Below are 9291 nucleotides of genomic sequence, written 5' to 3'. Positions count from 1 at the left end.
GTCAAACCCTATCTCCCTATCAGGTGGGAGTCCTGGTAACTCGTCTGGGAACACATCGAGAAACTCTCGAACTACTGGTACTGCGGCTGGTTCCCTAACCTAACTGTCTAGCTCTCTCACATGAGCTAGAAACCCCTGACAACCCCTCCTAAGCAAACGACGAGCCTGAAGGGCCGAAATCATACTTCTGGGTGTACCTCTCCTGTCTCCTCTGAAGACACACTCTGACCCATCCTGGTCTCTGAGACTCACTAGCTTCTCTTTACAGTCCAAAGTAGCACTATATGTAGATAACCAATCCATCCCTAGAATGACATCAAAATCTGTCAAATCTAGAACCACAAGGGCAGCTGGAAGGTATCTACCCTCTATAAACACTGGACTGAAACGACAGACTGACACTGCCACTGATGGGTCACATTTAGGTCCACTAACCCAGAGAGGATACTCTAACTCAGAACTGATCAAACCCAAACTCGCTATGGCTCTCGAAGCTATAAAGGAATGAGAAGCACCGGGGTCCATCAAAGCATACACATCTGAACACCCAATGATGAGATTACCTGACACCACTGTGTTCGACGTGTTCGCCTCCTCCTGTGTCACAGTGAAAATCCGTGCTGGGGCTACCGGATTTCCACCTCGGGAACCTGCTGCTGAAGTAGAGGCTGCCCCTCTTCCTCTACCTCTGCCACTACTCTGAGGCATGACTGGAGCTGCTGGCCGAACAACTGGCTGTACCACACTGCCTGAACTCATCTGCTGGGATGGTGCAAAAGTCACCTGAGGACAATTCCGAGCAATATGTCCTTCCTGTCCACAGCGAAAACAAGTTGTAGATCCCGACTGACAAACTCCTCCATGTGGTTTTCCGCATCGTCTGCAGACTGGAGCTGTGCCAGAGCTTGAGCCACTACCTATTCCCAGACCTGACTTCACTTTACTCCAGAACTTACTCTTTGTTCCTTTCGCTCGATCCCATCTCTTGCTGCCTGAAGTGGGGGCTTTAGACCCCGAAGCCTGTGCCTTTGACTGTTTCTGAATATTGGCACTAGCTTCCATTTTCCTGGCTGCATCCACTATCGTGTGGAAACTCTCCTTTTCTGCGGGAAGAATCAAGGAAGAATACCTGGGATGCAGTCTCATAGTATATCTCCTTGCCTTCTTCTGATCAGTATCATAGGCTTGACCCACATACTGAAGCAAATCCAGGAACTTATCTGTGAATTCATCAACACTCATCTCATCTGTCTGTCGCAACTGTTCAAACTCTATTACTTTCATCTCCCTGGAACTATCAGGAAAAGCCCACCCAGCAAACTCATTGGCGAACTCTCCCCATGACATGTTGTCCATTCTAGGCTCCACATAATTCTTAAACCATTCTCTGGCTTTCTTGCATTTCAGTGTAAACCCTGCCATCTCAATGGCTCTACTATCATCAGCTCCCAACTCACTAGTTATCATCCTAACAATGGATCATCTCCCGTATTGTATTTAGGAGCATCCAATTTCAAGTACTCCGTCATTTGCACTTTACCTCCAGATGAGCTAGGTTGATGTCTGTCAACCACAGGGGCTACTAGTTCTGGTGGTGGTACTGGTTCATTTGGCTCTGGGTGTGCTGCACTTGGATGGGTAGGGGAAGATGGATACATAGGATATGGGGGGTAATACGGATAAGGCATATATGGCATGTAAGAAGGATAGGAGACAAAACTAGAGTACTCCGACGTACCTCCCATCGGATACTCAGGATAGCCAAAATCTGAGGTCTGAGCACCTCCCTGCGACTCTCCCATACCTTCCTCAAAACTGCCGATACCCATGCTGTCATCTCGAGACTGATCAATCTCCATAGTCTCCCTCCTTTCCTCTGATCTTCCTCCCCTCACTGTTCCTCTTCTGCTCTCGTCGACAGACCTTCTAGGGTCTATTGACGTACCTTCCCTGCTAGATCTCTGCGACCTTGCCCTTGGCAATGCAGGAGGACGAGCAGCTGGTCTCTCACTATCTGGTGGGACTCCAGTTAATCTAGCTGATCGACGAGTTCCTCTCATCTTTACTAGCTGGAAACACAACATATAACATAACACTTTAGCACATAAACAGCACATAGCAAAAGCACATGCAAAACTCATGGCATATCAAAGATAGGACTCAAAACCCTATCCTAGTGGACATGATTTCCTATTGTGCTTGACCACTTTTACCCTCTATGAGCCCGACACTGTCTCTATAGGTCCGATCATGTGAACCTAGGGCTCTGATACCAATCTGTAACGATCCCAAAATGGACCGTCACCGGCGCTAGGACTCAGGTCGACTTAAGGCCGCCAGAACCCGTAGCAAACCTGCTATACTCTCTGTGTACCTATAAATCTCATACATGATCATACATGTTCTGTGAAAATAAAAACTCTTTTCTGAACCAAGGCTTAACCTGTGCATGCACTATCTCTGTACGCTGTACTCTGTACTCTGTACTCTGTACCCCTGGCTAGAGCTTACTCTAGATGGGTTAACTCATACCTATTAAGCCTGGTTTTCACATACAGGAAAACATATACATAGACAGATCATGTACAAAACATACATCACTAAGTCAAGCACATTTCTAACTTTATATACATCTATTACATCTCTTTAATAACATGTCCACTCAAAGCTATTACACCGCTCTTTACTCTTTCTGTTCTCTGCTGAACTGTCCCTGTATACTGAACCTGCAAAACTGGGGTTAAGGGAGTGGGATGAGCTCTATAGCCCAGTGAGTAGAACAGTAAAACATCTCAGTAAAACATGATCTCATGGAATGCGTCATAACACAGACAAGCCACAGCAAGAGTAAACCTGTCACCACATAGTCCCAGTAACTCTGTGCCAGGGCGTAGAATCGAGCACCTGGTCTTCCTATCATATATATATGTGTATATAACACCTCTGTACTTACCATTGCCAGGGCGTAGTCAAAGGCTCCTGGTCTTTGCTATACCTGCCAGGGCGTAGTCAAAGGCTCCTGGACTTGCTATACCTGCCAGGGCGTAGTCAAAGGCTCCTGGACTTCCTGTCTGTGACTATGGGATCATTCAGCATTTACCCACATCAACAAATAACAATGCAATGCAACATATTCGTGGATACTAATGCACTCAACCTAAGGCATAATCATGATGCATGAGATATGCTAATTCCATTGTGCAAGTAAAAGAATTAAGTTTAGTTCCACTCACCTCTGGCTATCTGGACTGACTGACTCTGCAGGCTCTGGAGCAGAACTCACTGCTGCTCTCTCTGGTTCCTCTGGTTTGTTCCTATACAGATGGACTAAAATGAGGGACCAAACTAGCATCTGACTAACTCTATTAAACTCCCCAAGAATCCCCTTAACTCACTCTACCAGCCATGCAAAGCATGCAAAAGAAAGCTGGACAGAACACTTTCGGCGGCAGGTTCGGCGGCCGAAAGTCCTCTCCAGAGACGAAACTCAAGCACCTTCGGCGGCCGAATCTCAAGCTTCGGCGGCCAAACCCTTTCGGGGGCAAGTTTTGGGGACCAAAAGGCACTCCAGAGACGAAAGTCTCTAACCTTCGGCGGCACCTTCGGCGGCCGAATCCCCCAAACAGAGCCGAACATTCAAAACTCGTGGGGGCAAGCTGTGGCAGCCTAAGCCACCATGCAAGAGGTTCGGCGGCCGAATGAACCTTCGGCTGCCGAACCTGAGTTCATCCTGAACTCAGCCCCGACGGCAAACAAGCTCCTCCATCCCTTCAAGCTCTCAACCCATGCACACGTCAACTCCTCAACACACATATACTCATGTATATGTACAAAGGGGTCCAAAACTACCTAAAACCCCAACGAACATATTAACCAGAACACACAATCATGCTGTCATGCATAAAACATCAAAAACAACCCTTTTTACCCTAAGCATGCATCTCTACCCACCCTGTCCTAAACCTGTTGTAAACCATGAAAACATGTTCAAGATCTTCACGTACCTCCTGTATACAATAAGATGAATGAGCTGAACAAAGAGAAATGGATCAACTCCTCTTCAAAGTCATAAACTCTCAAAACTCAGCTTTTTGCTTCACACTTTCAAACCCTTTTGCAACCTAACACAACTTTGCAGGAGCTGCTAATAAAGCAGGGGAGACGTGGCTCATTCTTCTGGACAGGGTTTGGAGCCAACACCTGTCCAAAATGCTGACTAAGGAAGGCTCAATAGGTGGCTAGCCAACTCAGCTTCGGCTGCCGAATCGCATGCAAAACCATGCAACATTCGGAGGCCGAACCTGACCTGCGGAAGCCGAACATTGGGCACTTTCGGCGGCCGAACTTACCTTCGGCGGCCGAACTTGGCAAAAGTCTCCATAGACTTTTCTCTTCCAACCTCAAACCAACTCAAAGCAATTCTGCTCAAAAACCTTAAAAGACATCATAACACTGTAGGTAACATATATCCGACTTCCGACACCCCGGATTCCACCGGACGATAGGAATTCCGGTGCCGGATTCTAGCCGGGTATTACAAAGGCATAGTGTATGTAATAATTAGTTGTGGACATGAAAGATAATGCAATGTAATGTAATGTAAGATATTGTATAGAATTGTATTGGGGATTAGTATTGTGCTTGACCCTAGAGTTTATGGTTAATCCCTTTGATACATAATCTTTATATAATGTTTTATTAATGTGATGTAAACCAAGCTTGATATATGTAATGTTGACCCAGCTAGAGCATTTGATGAGGGCTCTAGTATGGGGTTTGTATGTTTAATGTTATGGTGCATGCACAGGTCAAGCTTGGTGTATAAAAAAAATTTTAAATTTTTATGAAAATGTATGATCATGTATGGGATTTATCAAGTATGGCAGGTTATATGCTAGGCTTGCTACGGGTCCCGGCGACCTTAAGTCGATCTGGATCCTAGCGCCGGTAGCGGTCCGATTTCGGATCGTTACACTTTTTGCGAGGGAAGCGGTTCTTCTAAAATCAGGCACTGGTGGTAGCATTAGTGATAGACTTGGTAGCTTTTGCGACGGAAGCGGTTTTGTCAAAATCGGTCACCGATAGTAGCATGGGTGATAATTATCCCGAAATCAGAAATTGGTGGTAGCGTGGGTAATAGACTTAGCATTTTTTATGATGGAAGTGGTTCTTCCAAAATCGTGTACCGTTGGTAGCATGGGTGATAGACTTAGCAGTTTTTGTGATGGAAGGGGTTCTTCTAAAATCGGGGCACCGGTTATAGCATGGGTGATAGACTTAGCACTTTTTGTGACGAAAGCAGTTCTTTCGAAATCGGGCACCGGTGGTAGTATAGGTGATAGACTTGGCAGTTTTTACGAAGGAAGCTGTTATGCCAAAATCGGGCACTGGTAATAGCATGGGTGATAGATTTGGCAGTTTCTACGATAGAAGCTATTATGCCGAAATTGGGCACCAGTTGTAGCATGGGTGATAGACTTGGCAGTTTTTGCGATGGAAGCTGTTATGCTGAAATCGGGCATTGGTTGTAGCATGAGTGATAGACTTAGTAATTTTTAAGACGGAATCGGTTCTTCTGAAATCGGACACAGGTGGTAGCATGGATTATAGACTTGGCAGCTTTTGCGAAGAAAGCTGTTATGCCGAAATTGGATACCGGTGGTAGCATGGGTGATAGACTTGGCAGTTTCTACAACGGAAGCTATTATGTCGAAATCGGGTACCAGTTGTAATATGGGTGATAGACTTGGCAGCTCTTGCGAAGGAAGTTTTTATGCCGAAATTGGACACCGATGGTAGCATAGGTGATAGACTTGGCAGTTTTTGCGACGGAAGCTATTATGCAAAAATCGGGCATCGGTTGTAGCATGGGTGGTAGACTTGGCACTTTTGGCGATATAAGTAGTTCTGTCAAAATTGGGTATCGGTGGTAGCATGGGTGATAGACTTGGTAGCTTTTGTGAAGAAAGTCGTTATGCTGAAATCGGACGCAGGTGGTAGCATGGGTGATAGACTTGGCAGTTTTTGTGACAGAAGCGGTTCTTCTGAAATTGGACACCAGTTGTAGTATGGGCGATAGACTTGGCACTTTCTGCAACGGACGTGGTTTTTCCGAATTCGGGAACTGGTAGTAGCATAGGTGATAGACTTGACAGTTTTTGCGACAAAAGCTGTTATGCCGAAATCGGGCACTAGTGAAAGCATGGATGATAGAGTTGGCAGTTTTTGCGACAGAAGTAGTTCTTCTGAAATCGAACACCAATTGTAGCATGGGTGATAGACTTGGCAGTTTTTACGATGGAAGCTATTATGCCGAAATCAAGTACCAGTTGTAATATGGGTGATAGACTTGGTAGTCTTCACGAAGGAAGCTGTTATGCTGAAATCAGATACCGGTGATATCATGAGTGATAGACTTCGCACTTTTTGCGACGGAAGCGGTTCTTTCGAAATCAAGCACCGGTGGTAGCATGGGTGGCAGATTTGACAACTTTTGTGACAGAAGCGGTTCTTCCGAAATCGGACACTGGTTATAACATGGGTGATAGACTTGACAGTTTCTAGGACGGAAGCTATTATACCGAAATCGGGTACCGGTGGTAACATGCGTGATAGACTTGGCAGTTTTCACGAAGGAGGCTGTTATGTCGAAATTGAGCACCAGTGATAGCATGGTTGATATACTTGGCAGTTGGTTCGACTGAAACTGTTATGACGAAATCGTGCACTGGTAGTAGCATGGGTGATAGACTTGGCACTTTTTGCAACGAAAACGGTTCTTTTGAAATCGGACACCGGTTCTTCCTGAACCCTGAACCCCGAACCTTAAACCCTGAACCTTGAACCCCGAATCTTGAACTCCGAACTCCAAACCCCAAATCCTGAATCCTGAATCCTAAATCCCGAACCTTGAACCCTGAATTCCTGAACTCTGACACCTGAACCCTGAACTCCTGAAACCTAAACCCTAAACCCCAAACCCAAACTCCAACCCTAAACCCTAACCCCTAAACCCCGAACCTTGAACCCTAAAACCTTAATCCTTAATCCTTAATCCTTAATCCTGAACACTAAATCTTCAAATCTGAATCCTAAACGTTGAATTCGAAACCTAAAATCCTGAACCCTTAACCCTAACCCGACCCTGAACTTTGAATTTCGAATCCAAAATTTCGAACCCTCAACCCTAAATCTGAATCCTAAAAATGAATTCCAAAGCCTAAAACCTAATCTTCGAACCCCTAAAATTCTAAAATCCCAAATCTTGAATTTTAAAATCTAAACTCTGAATCCTAAAATCCTGAACCCTCAACTATGAACTGAACCCTGAACCCTGAACCCTGAACCCTGAACCCTCCAAAACCCCTGAACCCTCCAAAACCCCTGAACCCTGAACCCTCCAAAACCCTTGAACCCTGAAAAACCCCAAACCTAAAACCCCAAACCCTAAAACCCTAAAACCCCGAACCCCGAACCCTGAACCTCCCCTGAACCCCGAACCCTAAAGTTTTATGTTTCTGGAATAAAGTTTCATGTATACCTCTCAGAGTTCATTTGGCACTGGTTTTAATTCATTTCAATGAGTAAATCTTTGGTTATGGTCTAAGTGATACAGACTGTTCCGGATGTACAATTTCCTTTTACTAGTTTAGGTTCACTAGCAATTTACATATAATTAGCTATAGATTCAAATTTTAGTTACTTTAGAAAACTTTTAGCTTTTTGTCTTAACTTTCATTTGGTTCATGTTAGACTTAATTTCAATGGTTACACAATAAGTTATGAGGCTTCTAATGCAGGCTATCCTATTAAAACCTATTCTGCCTGTTTTGTGTTTTTAGGTCCCATGTTGTATCTATTTATTTTAAGCCTTCCAATCATCATTTCAAAATTCATATCATAAATCCATACAATCAAAACAACATTTTAGCAATCAAAATCAATCCCTAATTTTACATATTCATGAGAAAACCAAAGAAAAAACAGAACTTCCTACAAACACCAAACTTTTTGCACAATTCTTTTCAAAAGTTTTAGGTACACCTTAATTTCTCTTTTTTCTTACCTTTTCCCTTTGATGTACCTTCCTCTTTTTGAATTTATTTTTTATAAAAAATAGGAAAAACATGAGTTTTAATTCATTTAACAATATATAATTGATTGAAAATATTTAGGAATTTATTTGTCTAACCTAATTTTCAATTTCTATCACTTACTACTTAAGCACCTTAACTTCTCTCCTTCTTTCCTCCTTTCTATGGTTCCTTTGCTGGTTATTTTTCCTGGGAAAGGATTTTGTATGGATGGAGATTTTATCTTTATGGAGAAATATGGTGGAAATAGAAGATAAACCACTTAAAAATTGAAGGTATTATTTTCCTTATTTTTACTATTAAATAATTAGAAAAAACTAAAAACAATACCATATATATGAAAAACTAACAGTATATCTTATTAGAAGATTGACAATTCATGCTATCTTTTGTTATCCATAAAAAGTATTACTCTGGTTAATATGCTAATTGTGTAAAATATTATCTTGATTTCGTGTTTCACACATATATATATATATATATATATATATATATATTTTTTTGATGCTTTAAATTGTTACCTTCACTAATATAAATGTGATACTGATTTTAGAGAAGTTCTATTTAAAAAAAAAATTTAATTTCATTTTTTGACTCTTGAATTTTTTACAAATTCTTTTAATCGAAGAATGGGACATTACCTTTAACATATTATTATTCATTAATTTGCTATTTATTCTTTCCCTATGATTTTGTTAATCTTTTATGTTTTTTTTTTTTTTTTGAATCAATCTTTTATGTTTTTTGAATTTGTGAATTTAAATTTTTCCATTCGATAATTTCTGTAACCGTTTTATGTCAATAAATACTTAATATTGAGTATTAAGCAAGAACCACCCCATTTGTCCTTCTAGCAATGTCTTTATATCTTTTTTACTCTTGCATGTTTTCTTTTAATTTCTAGGTGCAATGTAGAATTTATTTTACATTGTTTTATTTTATTTTTATTTTAATTTTTTTAATAGTAAGAAATAAGGCTCAAAATAACGTTTCATAATTTTACATGTCGGCAAAAAATAATTTGAAACTTTATTTTATTTTAAAATTTTTATAATTAATATGTTAAATTTAATTTTACTATCTATTATAAATATAGCATAACAAAATATAAATATAAACCATATTTTTCTTTTTAATTATATTAAAGGGGATTTTTTTGTATTTTTGCTAAAATTAATAGTAATTTAAATAAAAATTT

Source organism: Manihot esculenta, chromosome 9, assembly GCF_001659605.2.
Source record: "Manihot esculenta cultivar AM560-2 chromosome 9, M.esculenta_v8, whole genome shotgun sequence".
Taxonomy (NCBI): Eukaryota; Viridiplantae; Streptophyta; class Magnoliopsida; order Malpighiales; family Euphorbiaceae; genus Manihot; species Manihot esculenta.
Note: the sequence above shows the minus strand (reverse complement) of the source record.